The 13057-nt window shown below is 41.2% G+C and overlaps 1 protein-coding gene across 5 annotated transcripts in view; it reads right to left on the bottom strand.

Moving 5' to 3' along the window:
* DYRK1A (dual specificity tyrosine phosphorylation regulated kinase 1A) overlaps positions 1-13057 on the bottom strand; it is a 2602610-nt gene that overhangs the window by 1563651 nt on the left and 1025902 nt on the right. The gene's annotated exons all lie outside the window — the stretch shown is intronic.

Here is a 13057-nt window from a genome sequence, read left to right as displayed (position 1 = left end):
ACTGCATACACACAAGGTACTGCATTATCAAAATCATTCCCTCTCAAGACAACTGCAGGGATATCCTCTAACACATCTACTTGCTTGCTTCCTTTTCCACCCTCCCAGTCAATGTGAACCCTAACCAAAGGCATCTGAAATGGGATCCCTCCTAAAGCTCTGAATGGAGTGGACTGCCCAAGCAAATACTCCTCCTCTTTAACCACTACAGGCCTCACAATGGTTGTATCAGAGGCTCTCTCTCTTGGCAGTGGTCTGTTTTCCATCCACCAAGATAGGATACAAACTCTGGTTGTAGACTGGTACCCCTGTTCTCGCCAGACAACTTACCACTGGCATTGTGTTATCCCCACTTGCTGACTCCCCCACCTTTTGTTCCCCACCTTGCCCCGTGGACATCTATGCGATACATGGCCTACTGGTTACATTTAAAACATTTAACCCTTGATAATGGCCATGTACCTGAACTATTGTCTTCCCCTGTTACTGGCAGACTCTGTTGGGGTGGTTTAAGCTGCCTACCATGGGTTCTCTTACATCCATGTGCAGCACTGGGTATCCTTGTCCTGTGCAGTGATGCCCTGCTTGCCAAGTATAGATCTCCTTTCCCCCCCAGCTCATGTGCAGAGTTGTATTCCCCATCTGCCAACCAGATTCTCATGTCCTCAGGCAAAGTGCTAAGGGTTTATTCCCTCACCAAAAGGTCTGCCAGCCCTGGAAAAGTGGTGACTTGACACCCACTCACCCACCTATGAAAATAAGTGCTTAGTTCAGCAATATAATCACATATACTTTCATCTAGCTTGTTGTCTGTGCTCACACAATTTTTCTGTAAGCTTCAGTTATTAACTTAAAGCATTTCAATAAACATTTTTTTAACTTCACCATAATTTAAGCAATCAGTATCAGACAATTTAGAAACAGCAGTCAAGCTTTACCATGGAGTAAGGGGGTGAGGAACTGTACCTAGAGGCCTCTGTCAATTTTAAACTGTTAGTTTTATTCATATATTTGAAAGAGTATGCTGTCAGAATTATCAACTTGGTATTGAGGAAAAAGGTCACTGACCTTTATCGCTTCACGGGTACGGTTACACCCTTTCCCCATTACCTCCATGACCCTGGTGAAGAGTCAGCATTTCTTTTTCATATTGCCTCTGCCTCTCATTTTCTTCAGCTTCCAAACATCTCAGTCTCCCTTTTTCTTCAGCTTCCACATGCTGCATTCACTCTGCTGATTCTAATTCCAACTGTTTGGCCTGCAGATCAAGTCTCTAACTCCAGGCAGGTTTTTAAGTCCTCTGAGGAAAAGGTGAACTGTCCTGTCTCTGAGAGCTGTACATCCCCAATGCCAGACTGGTTGTCTTCCTGGCTTTTGGTCTGTGCTGCAGCTCTGATTAAGGCTGCAATCATTTCCCCTTTAGTCAGGTTAGCATGCACGAGTCCCTTGGCTTGGCACATCGCAGCCAAATGGTTCCTTGTCAGCATGCCATAATCCACTGCTAACATCCTTGCCTGCTTTTACTGACTAACGTAAGCTAACAAAAAGTAAATAAAACTACTGTGATATGAAACTATGAATGTCTACTTTGTGGCTGCTTGAGAGTACATCTTTAGTGACAACTGCTTAGAGGCTACAGAAATTCAAATAATATCCACACTACTGTTCACCAATAAGGGACGTCCTCACACTGGGCCAGTAATGAAGGAGCCTGAATCCTCAACATTGACACTGGAGAGGGACATTTCTCTTGGAATACAAATGGATACACTCAGTATTCCAGATGCAGCTCTCTGCACCAAGTACAATCTCCCTTAAGAGCACACAGGGAAACACACCACAGTCTGGGGTCTGCACCTCTCTGTCTCCCTCCAGGTTCCTAATAAGATTCCTCACTGGTACAGCTGTAGGGTTAGGTCCTCTGCCAAATGCCCAACCCAAGTCCTCCAGCACCCTCTCTGGGAAACCAGCGCTTCAGGCCCCTGCCACAAGTAACTAACACACACAACACTGAGATTTGATTTTTACGCAAACACACAGCTGGAAAAGGCTGATATATGTTTACTAGCTATGCTCCTTTCTGCCCAAAGTATAAGGTAGTTATCACTGCCACCAGACACTCCACAATCAGCTGCTCTAAGGCCCTTAACAAAGGGTGTCCAATTATACTGTGTAATATTAATACTAACACAAATGGTACCAGCTGACCAAGACAGCTAGGCCTTCAGGAGTGGCACACACAGTCACCAAATAAATATAAGCACTCTCAACAGTTAAATACTTTCTAAAAGGACCAGCCGCAATAACAGTTTTAAATATATTTAATAATAAATAATAAAATAACATGAAAATACTGAATATACATTTACAAAAAAAACACAAAGTTCAAATCACAAGAAATACTGAAAATAACACTGATGGACAGACTCAAAGAAAAACAGGAATAATCTTGCTATATATTTCTGACTGATGTAAATAAATTACTGTTCTTTAATAACTTACTTGAGCAAGACAAGATTAAATATGTCAGCAATCTTTCTAATCAGGCTCCCAAACAGAATACTCAATACTCTAAGATTACTCCCTGTAATATCTAAAAAAAATATTATTTCTAGGGCTGACAGAATGACCTCATCTAATCACCTGACTCTAGGTTCCCACAATATCCCTTTTTGAAGTTGAGAGAGGAATTTAGCATATACATTTCCCTTATTTTTCTTAATGTAGGCCAGCTGGTTAACCTCTACTCTTCCAGTGTTCTTTGTTACAGAATACACACTTAATAAGTTACTACCTGAATGTATATTTCCTTTCTGTCAGCAGGACCCACTGTTGATTCATTTTTCAACATTAGCAACTTTACAAATATATTTTGATAGTCAAATGCCATACAGTTCTAACATCTGTAACATAAGCATCAGTACAGGTGAGCTTGGCATTCAAATGCCATACAGTTCTAATAAATTTGTAACATAAGGATCTGCAAAAATCAATTTCATATTCAAAGAATATCATTCTTTACAAAACTCCAGCTACCTATTGCTGGCACTAGGCCATATCACAGAGGGTAACAATCTATCTGAATGCATCTAAAATACATCATAAAGTGAAAGTAAAGGACTATTGTGATTGACACCTTATTTTCATATATCATAAAACACATACCTTTAACGCAATGTTCGGTGTAGACGACGGCTTATAAATTTCCATGTACCTCAGTAACATAACATTAAATACCTTACTATTTACACATCACCAGAAGTACAGTTTTAAATGTGTGTGACTTCTTTTATGACTTTAATTGCTATCACTGTTTAAGTGCTGGTCGCCAATCATTCATTAACAGTCACTGGCTTAAGAGACAGAGAGAGAGAGAAAAAAGACAAATTCAGAACTTAAGTCAGACTCTAAGATGTCTCTGTGTATTAGAGTCAGGAGAGAAATAAATATTTTACCCAGGCAATATAGTTTACAACTTTCAAGACCTTCACAAAATAGCTATACCCTTGACTCATATCTTTAGCTTATTGCTAGCATAATAACTTCCCAACAATTAATTAACAATACTGTGATGCCTGAAGTCAGTAACAAATGGCAGACACTCTATACTGTGATGCACAAAGTCAACGTATGGCAGATGCTCTATTTTTCTAATTTGATATCCTTGGTAATATTGGCATCATTGCAAAATCTATTAATTCATCTACCCTCTCGAACCACAAAACCATTAACACAGGATCTGTACCGTTAAGCACCTGAACCTCCAGCATTCGCAGATTCATCACAGTATTTTACTTCATAGAATATTTATGTTACAGGTAAATATTTTAAATAATGTTAAACCAGAACAGGCACCTTTTCTAACCTTTGACCTTGAACTTGGCACCACTACTCTGCCATCCTGATTTCCCCTTGACCATCCACACAATCGGTAAACAGCCCACAAGATGAAGAACATAAAAAAAACTCTTCCAGCTTGCAACCTTGGCAGGAAGTGCAAAGACTATCTGAACAGGAAAGCAAACCTAAAACGACACCAGATATAGCTTGAGCTCATCTCTAGTTTTGAAGGGAAACCAACTAATTCGTAAAATGTAGTTAAGGAAATCAATCCACATAAAATAGCTTCTAAACCGCAACTCACCACACACAAAAAACACCATCCAAGCCATCACCATAAAGTACAGTTTTGTACCTACCATAAATGTAGATGTCCGAGAGGAATGCATCTGCAGTCTTTACAAATGGGTTGTCCTGTCGTCAGGCAGCCCTTCGGTCGGCCGGATTCCAAAGTCTGGGTCTGGCTTCGGCTGGTGTCGCACTTCACCCGACGTCATTGCGGCAGTTTTTCGGGTATAAAGGCATCAGCCGACGCCATTTTCCTCAGTGTTTCTTGCCCCAGATGCCAGGTGCCCTCTAGGATGGCTTAATTTGGATAAATGCCAAAGTTTCCAAATAGTAGAGAGCAAACACATAAAATAAGCATGTATGTACATATATACAAACAAATACACCATAATAGATCCCCCCCAAGCTAGCTGAAGATTGGCAAATACCCTAGGAGTACCTCAGAGGGGAAGGAGGGTGGGTAATCCTGACTGCAGATGCATTCCTCTCGGACATCTACATTTATGGTAGGTACAAAACTGTACTATGTCCTTCAAGGATGCATCTGCAGTCTTTACAAATGGGTAGAATACCATAGCTAAACTAGGGGAGGAGGAAATGAGAAGAGATTATGGTGTAGTTAGGATCCCTTGCAAAACAGCAGTGGCAAAACCAGCACGGGATCTAGAGTATAGAGGTAAGTTATAATGCTTGGCAAATGTATGCACGGAGGTCCAAGTAGCAGCCTCTATAATGTCCTTGGTAGCCACTCCTCGTAAGAAAGCTGTGGTAGTGGCTGTAGCCGTTGTGGAGTGAGGCCTGATGTTCTCTGGAGTTTTCTTTCCATGGTAGGAGTAACAAAATCTAATGCAATTTCCTATCCATTTTGAGATTGTCTGTTTAGAAATTGGTTTTCCTTCTTTTCCTGTTGCATATGCTACCAGAAGCTGGTCAGTTTTTCTATTGTTTTTTTGTCCTGTCCAGGTAGTAGCGTAATTGTCTGTGTACATCCAGGGTATGTAAGAGCTTTTCTCCCCTGTTCTGTGGATTGGGGAAGAATGTAGGAAGGTGGATAGCCTGATTTAAAGAGACTCTGGATACCACCTTAGGCATAAATGTAGGATTTGTCCTCATGGACACTATCTTGATGGAAGATCAGGAAGGGTTGTACTGCCATTAATGCTTGTAGTTCAGTGACCCTTCTTGCTGAAGTTATAGCCAGCAGGAAAGCAGTCTTCCAGGATAAGCATTGCAATTCTGCTGTAGCTGCTGGTTCAAAAGGAGGTAGAGTCAGTTTTTCTAGCACAAAGTTCAAGTCCCATGCTGGCAATGGAGGTTTCCTGGGAGGTTTTACATTTTTAATTCCTCTCAGAAACTGTCTGAGCAGAGGATGCGAGAAGACAGGAGGATCCAAGCTGTATTCTGCTGAAATAGCTGAGGCATGTATCTTGATGGAGGAATAGGACAGGCCTGTATGGTAGAGCTCCGCCAAGTACTCCAGGATGTTGGCTATGTTCACCAGTGTCACATCTTGCCCCTTTGCAGTACTCCAGATGAGATATCTTTTCCATTTTGCTGCATAATTCTTTCTTGTTGAAGGTCTACGAGCCTCCAGGATTATGTCTTTAACCCTTTGGGATAAATTTGTGTTAATTGCTGTTATGTAATGTTCCAGGCAGTTAGCTGCAGAGTTTTTAGGTTTGGATGCAGAATGCTGTAGTTGTTCTGTGTGAGCAGTAATGGGATCGGGGCAGTGTCCATATTTGTTCCCGGGACATGCTCCTCAGCAGTGGATACCAATGTTGTCTTGGCCAGTCTGGGGCTATCAGAATGATCCTCGGACATTCCTCTTTGATCTTGAGAAGCACCTTGTGCATCAAAGGAAGTGGTGGGAATGCGTATGCTGTCAGGTTTTTCCAACTGAAGGATAGGGAGTCCACCTTCCAAGCAAGTGGGTGGTAAGTCCTTGTGCAGAATTTCTTCAACTGGTGATTGAAAGGGGATGCAAACAAGTCTATTTGTGGTACACCCCATTCTCTTGTGATGGTTTTGAAGATGTCCGGATGCAGCATCCATTCGTGGGCATCTGTTGTAGTTCTGCTTAATATGTCTGCTAGAATGTTTTCCTTCCCTGGTACATAAATTGCCTGTAACTGAATGTTGTAGCTCAGAGCCACATCCCATAGGTCCTGTGCCAGCCGGCATAGAGGGTATGAGTGTGTGCCTCCCTGTTTGTTGATGTACCACATAACTGTGGTGTTGTCTGTCCTTATCATCAACTGGCCTTCTTGGAGAAAAGGTCTGAATGCCTGGATTGCCAATTTTACTGCCATCATTTCTTTTAGATTTATGTGCAGATGCAGCTGGTCTTGAGTCCATAGGCCTTGAATGCACTTGTCCATCATGTGTGCCCCCCAACCGAGGTCTGAGGCATCTGTCGTGATGGTTTGTCTTGGTTGACTTTTGCAGAAGGGCAGTCCTGTGTTTGAGTGAGAGGCCTGAGCCCACCATAAGAACTCTTGCTTCAGGCATGGGATCATTGGAATTTTGGTTTCTAGGCTGTGCTTGTGCTGAGACCACAAATTCTTTAGGTACCACTGTAGCTTTCTCATATGCAGCCTGGCATGAGGTACAAGTATTATGCAGGATGCCATGAAGCCTAGAGCTTGAAGCACTTTTCTTGCAGTTAGATGGCTCTGCTTTGTTAATGCCAAGAAGTAGAGAGGAAGTTGTTCTTTCTTTTCTGCAGTTAGGAATGCCATTTGTTTTGATGTGTCCAGTTCTGCACCCAGAAAGGTTATTCTTTGGGATGGAATCAGCCTTGACTTTTTTGTATTGACTGTATATCCCAGGGCTTGCAGCAGGTAGATGACTCTTTGTAAGTCTTCTGTTAGTTTGTTTTTGTTGTCCGCTTGTATCAGGCAGTCGTCCAGGTAGGGATAGATTTGAATTCCCTGAAGTCTGCAATGAGTGATTACTGATGCCAGGCATTTCGTGAACACTCTGGGCGCAGTAGATAAGCCAAAGGGCAATGCTGAGAATTGATAATGCTCTGATCCTGCAAGAAATCTGAGGTATCTTCTGCAAATTGGTCTTATGGGGACGTGCAGGTATGCCTCCTTGAGATCTAGAGTTACCAGCCAAGACTCCTTGCCCAGCATGGGAAGAAGCTGCTGTAGGGTCAGCATTTTGAATTTTGGAACAATGAGGAATGTGTTTAAAGCGGACAGGTCTAGAATAGGCCTCCATTTGTTTTCTTTTCTTGGTACCAGGAAGAGCCTGGAGTAAAATCCTTTTCCTTGCTCCATAAATGGTACCTTTTCCACAGCTCTCATTGTTAATAATTGAGATATTTGTTTTAGAGCTTCTGTCCTTTGAGAAGGTGGTAGATTTGGCATTCCTCTCTTTCCTGGTAGTGTATGGAAATGGAACCTGTAACCTTTGTCTATAGTCTGCAAAATCCATTTTTCTCTTGTAATGCAGTGCCAGTTTCTTGTAAATAATGTTAGCTTTCCGCCTAAGGGTGCTTCTAGTTGTTCCCTGGTTGGCGGTGCCACCGCCAAGTCACTGTGATTGAGTTGTTGTAGTGGTGGTGGCTGTATCCGTGCCTCGTTGGTTGTTACCCTGCCACTGGCGACCCCTGTAGGCACCCCTGGATTGGTTTCTGCCTCTAGAGCACCTATTCCTGCCTCTTTGTGCCTTAGAGGAGTCCGGAAAGGACCAATTCTTGGAGGGCCAGTTCCTGCTAAACCTTGGAGGTTGAACTTGTAAGAAATCTTTCACTGTTTGCACAGATTTTGCTTTCTCTTCCATCTTTTTTAGTACCTGCTGTGCGGGAGCACCAAATAAATTGACCTTGTCCATAGGTGCATCCAAAAGCTTAGTTTTGACATGGTCTGGTAATGCCTGTTCTTTCAACCATGCATGCCTCCTGATAACTGTGCCAGTCATGCTGATCTAAAGGAAGCCTCCAGTGCATCATAGCCACATTTTAAAGAATGGTTACTAACCTGCTGTATGTTATGTAACATTTCTTGAACATACTTTTTATCTAAAGATTCTTCTGAGGACAGCTTTTTAGTCAACTGATCAAGCATAAACTCTTGATATTGAATCATATGAAATTGGCAGTTCAAAGCTCTAGCTGACAAAGTAGCAGAGGTGTAAACTTTTTTACCCCATCTCTCTAAGGACCTGGATTCCCTATCAGAGGGGAGGGGGTTTTTAGAAGAAGTAGCTGCTACAGCTTTAGGGCCCTGGGAGATAGTCTCTGGATCTGCAAAAGGAGCCTTATATAAGTGGTGATGAGTGTCCGGGACCCTGTAGTACCTATCGGGCTTAACAGGGGCCGGAGGTAAAGTATCAGAGCAGTGCAAGCATCATTAAATGCATCATCAACAACAGATAGAACTGGAGGTATAGCTAAAGGCCTATGCTGTGGTAAGTGTAGAAAGGTCCTAAGCCTTTTTCTAGAGTCTGAGAAATCCTGGCCCTGCCACTGGAATTGTTCCCTCATAGCATGCAAGGTTTCCCCAAAGGAAAATTCCTCAGGAGGAGAGGCTGAAGGGATGGACTCCTCAGCATCAGAGTCTTCGTAAGGAGAATAAGAAGCCTCAGGAGGATCTGTATGATCTGAGTCATCAGAGGAGTCATCTGTGGCTACTGGCTCAGGGGGCTCTGCTCTAGGCCTCTTTTCTGGAGGAGGGACAGAGGCTCTTTCTGGATGAGGCTGGGCTCCACGGATTAAAGAGATGGGATCCTCTGCCAAAGAAAGCATATGGGAGCTGGTGCTGGGCCTGTGAGAGGGGGGTTTGGCAGGCACAGGTTTTGATGCTTTGGCTGCTTTAGCCCTGTTAAAGGCCTTTATAGACATATCTGGAGGAGGCCTAGCAGCTCCACGTGCAGGGGTAGAAATATCTAGGGGTATGGTGTCTGATAAATCCTGTGAAATCGCAGCAGAAGGTTGGATTTCAGAAGCCGTTTCTACCAGGTTAGAAGAGGCCTCGGTAGAAGGCAAGTTGTCAGCAGAAGAAAGAACCGCTTGCTCGGTTTCGGCCGAAACCGAGACACTCGTGGTTTGCTTAACCGCGGTTTCAGCCGAAACCGCGGACCGCGAGTGTCGGTCCTTTTCTTTGCGTTTTTTGGTTATTTGCGAAGTCGGAGGATCCGACGGCATAATGTAGGCAAAATCAGAGCCGAAAATCTGTTCAGCAAAGTCCGAGCGACGTCTAAGCGTCCGCCGGTTAAAAGAAGCACAGGCTAGACAAGCTGCTACGTCGTGGTCTGGGCCTAAACAATGTATGCAATAGGAGTGGAAATCTTTATGAGGTATTTGTTTCCCACAAGATAAACAGTTATTAACTTTCTCTGACATCGGCTGAGGCAAGAAAGAGTCCCCAACGGGGTACTTAGCTTTATAGAAGTCTTCGAAGTAGTATTCGGTAGTAGTAATCTCTGGATCTGACCGACCGGCAGTTGCGAACAGCTTATGCTTCGGGCGCCACGCGGCAAGAAAGACTGAGGAAAATGGCGTCGGCTGATGCCTTTATACCCGAAAAACTGCCGCAATGACGTCGGGTGAAGTGCGACACCAGCCAAAGCCAGACCCAGACTTTGGAATCCGGCCGACTGAAGGGCTGCCTGACGACAGGACAACCCATTTGTAAAGACTGCAGATGCATCCTTGAAGGACATCCCCATAACTTCAATCATACAAGGAAAACAAAAAAAAAAAAAAATCACCCACAACTTAACTCAAGCAGCAAACACACATCGCAATCATCCAATGCACAACCAAGCATAAGACATCCAGAAATCCACTCAACCCAAAAAAAATAAATAAAAAATCACACCACCAATGTAGTACTATAAAGTCCATTCGACAAAACATAACATCCATTCATAGCAAAACACACACAGCCATACAGCCCATTTAGAAAAGTAGAAAAAAATAATTTAATGTTTATCAGTAATAGAATGATTTCAAATATCTACATAAATACTGATTTATGTTTATAATGTTCTAAAAAATACAGAAAGACAAATCATTTTATCTTACTTTTGTGTAAGCCAGTTAGACAAAGGAAAAGCAAAAAAAAAAATGTGTCCATTAATTTTTCTTCTTCTTGTCAGTAGATTTCCATCCATTCTTTTCTGCTAGTCTTTTCAATGAACTATTGCTCCATTCAATTTCTTCTGTTTGTTCCAAAATGTTGTTTGATTATAAGAAGGATATAGTTGACTCCACTGCTTCAAAGGTTTTACTTCCTTCTGTAAGAAAAACTACAAGTCTAGTTGGAAATGATAAGTGCACTTTATTTCCTTCTTCTTCAGTTCTTTTACCAGGTGAAGAAACTTTTCATTTGGAAATTACACATGAATAGTCATTGTCAAACCTTATTGTACTCACTGAACTTAATGTGAATTTGACCAAGCAGTCTTTAAAACCAGTTCCTTATCTTGGCAGGAAAAAATCTCACAATTATGGATCTCAAATTTGTATTTGTATTTTTTTTTATACAAGAGACCAATACCATATGATAGAGATTCTGGCAAATTTAAAGTCCTGGGGAGCCAAGAAGTAAATAAATTACCATATTGTCTCCTCTTCCTATTGTTTTTTTTTTTTTAGGCAATCTGTAAAAGCATATATTGTACTGCCTAGATCTATTTTCAAGATAATCTGTTTTATTTAGTCAAGATGTATTTTGTTTTAATAAAAATTCAATATCACGCTCTTATGAAACTTTCTTCTATACCATTTACTGTGTCTTCCATAATGGTGATCTGGGTCTTCTGCTGCATTAGTATTTCACGCAACTGTTCCATTAGGTTTGTGCATTTTTCTTTGAAATGATCTAGTTTATTGTCCATTTTATCTAGTTTTACAGAAAGGTCTTGTATGCTAGTAAGAAGTGATTGTAGTTCCTTCTTTAATGACAAGTCCTGTGAGTTTGATGGAGTAACTCATTTTGAAGAACAGGCAAGATCCTTTCTGCTTGAATGGTGACAAGAATTAAAGTTAAAAGTATATATTCCAAACAATCTTCCAAAATGCAGAACTGAGAAACTAAGCTGTTAGGCTGTCACCATCCTGGCCACCACATTAGCCCATTTCTTGAGAACAGGCTGTCAAGTACATGAGTATAGTCGTTTATTAGTACATCTATTCTGAAAACCTTTAATGTTCAGATTTATGAGACAATTCCTGGTGTAACAATGGTTCAACATCACGTGAATATACAATCCTATATCCACACAAAACATCTCTTGCTAACATTTTTTTTTTAATAACATGTGTCTGCATAAGACTGAAGAGCTTGGGAATCTGTTGATTTTCTGCAGTAAAATCTTTCTTAAACAGCTCATTACAAAAGAAGGTACGTCAGGGAGGGAAAAATTATGATAGTGATTTTTTATCTATGTTCCTTGAAAAAAAAAGTCACCATACTTCAAGAGAATTTAGTTGCAGTCACCCAGGAAGAGTTACCTTACAACCACCACCAGGTCTGGTAAAGGACTATTTGGAGGACTGTGTCCCAGCAGTTACTGTGCACAGATTTATAGATATTCCAAAGCTGATCAATAATGTCGGTCAGGCTGCCCTCCTTAATCTGGGAGGGCCATACCAGCTAATCCCAGAGAAACTCTGTGAACAGTTGTAGATCAGTGTGTTTGCATATACCTTTAAGAAGCTATCCAAGCCTTTGCACAAGTGCATAAATACTAAGCATGTGCAAGTCTGACTGTTATTTTCTAGTAAGCTGTTGAGATGTAAGCATGTATGTATACAAGGTCTGTTAAATACCTTGTTCATATTTAATGATGCTGTTATCCATCCTGATGTGTTTCTATGTATTAAATCATTCAAACGAAACCCCCAGCCTTCTTGGCATATATGTTAGAGACGAACAAGCAACAGAGTGCCAGAATGGGATCCAGAAGCAAGACGGAGAGACGTGCAGCTAATATAAAGGAATAAATCGTCCCTAAAATGTGCATACTTCGCAAAACAGGTCAGAAATGAGTTTCAGGTATTAAAACTTGCTCAATACTATTTCTTTTCACATAATATGAAATGGGGCATACAGAACATTCTAAATGATATTCGCATAAACAGATTGATAAAAAAATTCAAATTACTACGGAAAATGTTTGAAATAAAAGTCTGAATTGTATAAAATAAATAAAATAAAGGGAACGGACAGCATTTTGCAATACATGTATTTTTTGTATTAAGCATAGATAGCCAAGTTATCAAAAGTGTATAAAGTGTTTGCATGTTTGTGCAGTGTTACAGTAAAGCTATTTCGCAAAGTACAGCCATTACAAAGATAATTTCACAGAGTACAGTATTTCAAGGAGTTTATTGTACATTTGAACGTTGTTACAAGCTCACAGCACAGTCTGTTCATACATAATTACAAGGGCCATATTTTCAGTGCATTTGGCCATTCTTTGTGGGCATGGCAGATGGATTTCAAAAACCCAGTGCACTTGTGTTTGACAGTAACACTGATGAGAATTGGACAGTGTTTGAACAAGAGTACATTTTCATATGCTTTTTTGATAAAGATGACAGTAGAAAGGCATTTATTCTGCTTAATTTACTTGGGTCAGAAGCTATAGAAAGGGAATGCGCATTGTACATGGACCTGCTATTTATACCGTAGAGAGGGAAAACCATCATATTGTTGTACTGGCTGAATCAAGGGAGGACCCAGAGTGCTTAAACATAAATTTAAAGAAATGCGCAACCCCCAGACATGTTACAATGGAGAGGCACCTATTATACACAAGGGATCAAAAGCTTGGTAAAACTTTTGCCGCACATATAACTATGCTAAGAAACAAGGCTAAAATGTTCAGATTTGATGATTTAAGGGATGAGTTGATAAAAGACAGCCTTGTGTGTGGTATAAAAGATGCTGCTGTGAGAAAGATTTTGCTT

Source organism: Protopterus annectens, chromosome 5.part0 (assembly GCF_019279795.1).
Source record: "Protopterus annectens isolate FY-2018-M chromosome 5.part0, PAN1.0, whole genome shotgun sequence".
Lineage (NCBI taxonomy): Eukaryota > Metazoa > Chordata > Ceratodontiformes > Protopteridae > Protopterus > Protopterus annectens.
Note: the sequence above shows the minus strand (reverse complement) of the source record. Positions and strands in the feature narration are given on the sequence as shown.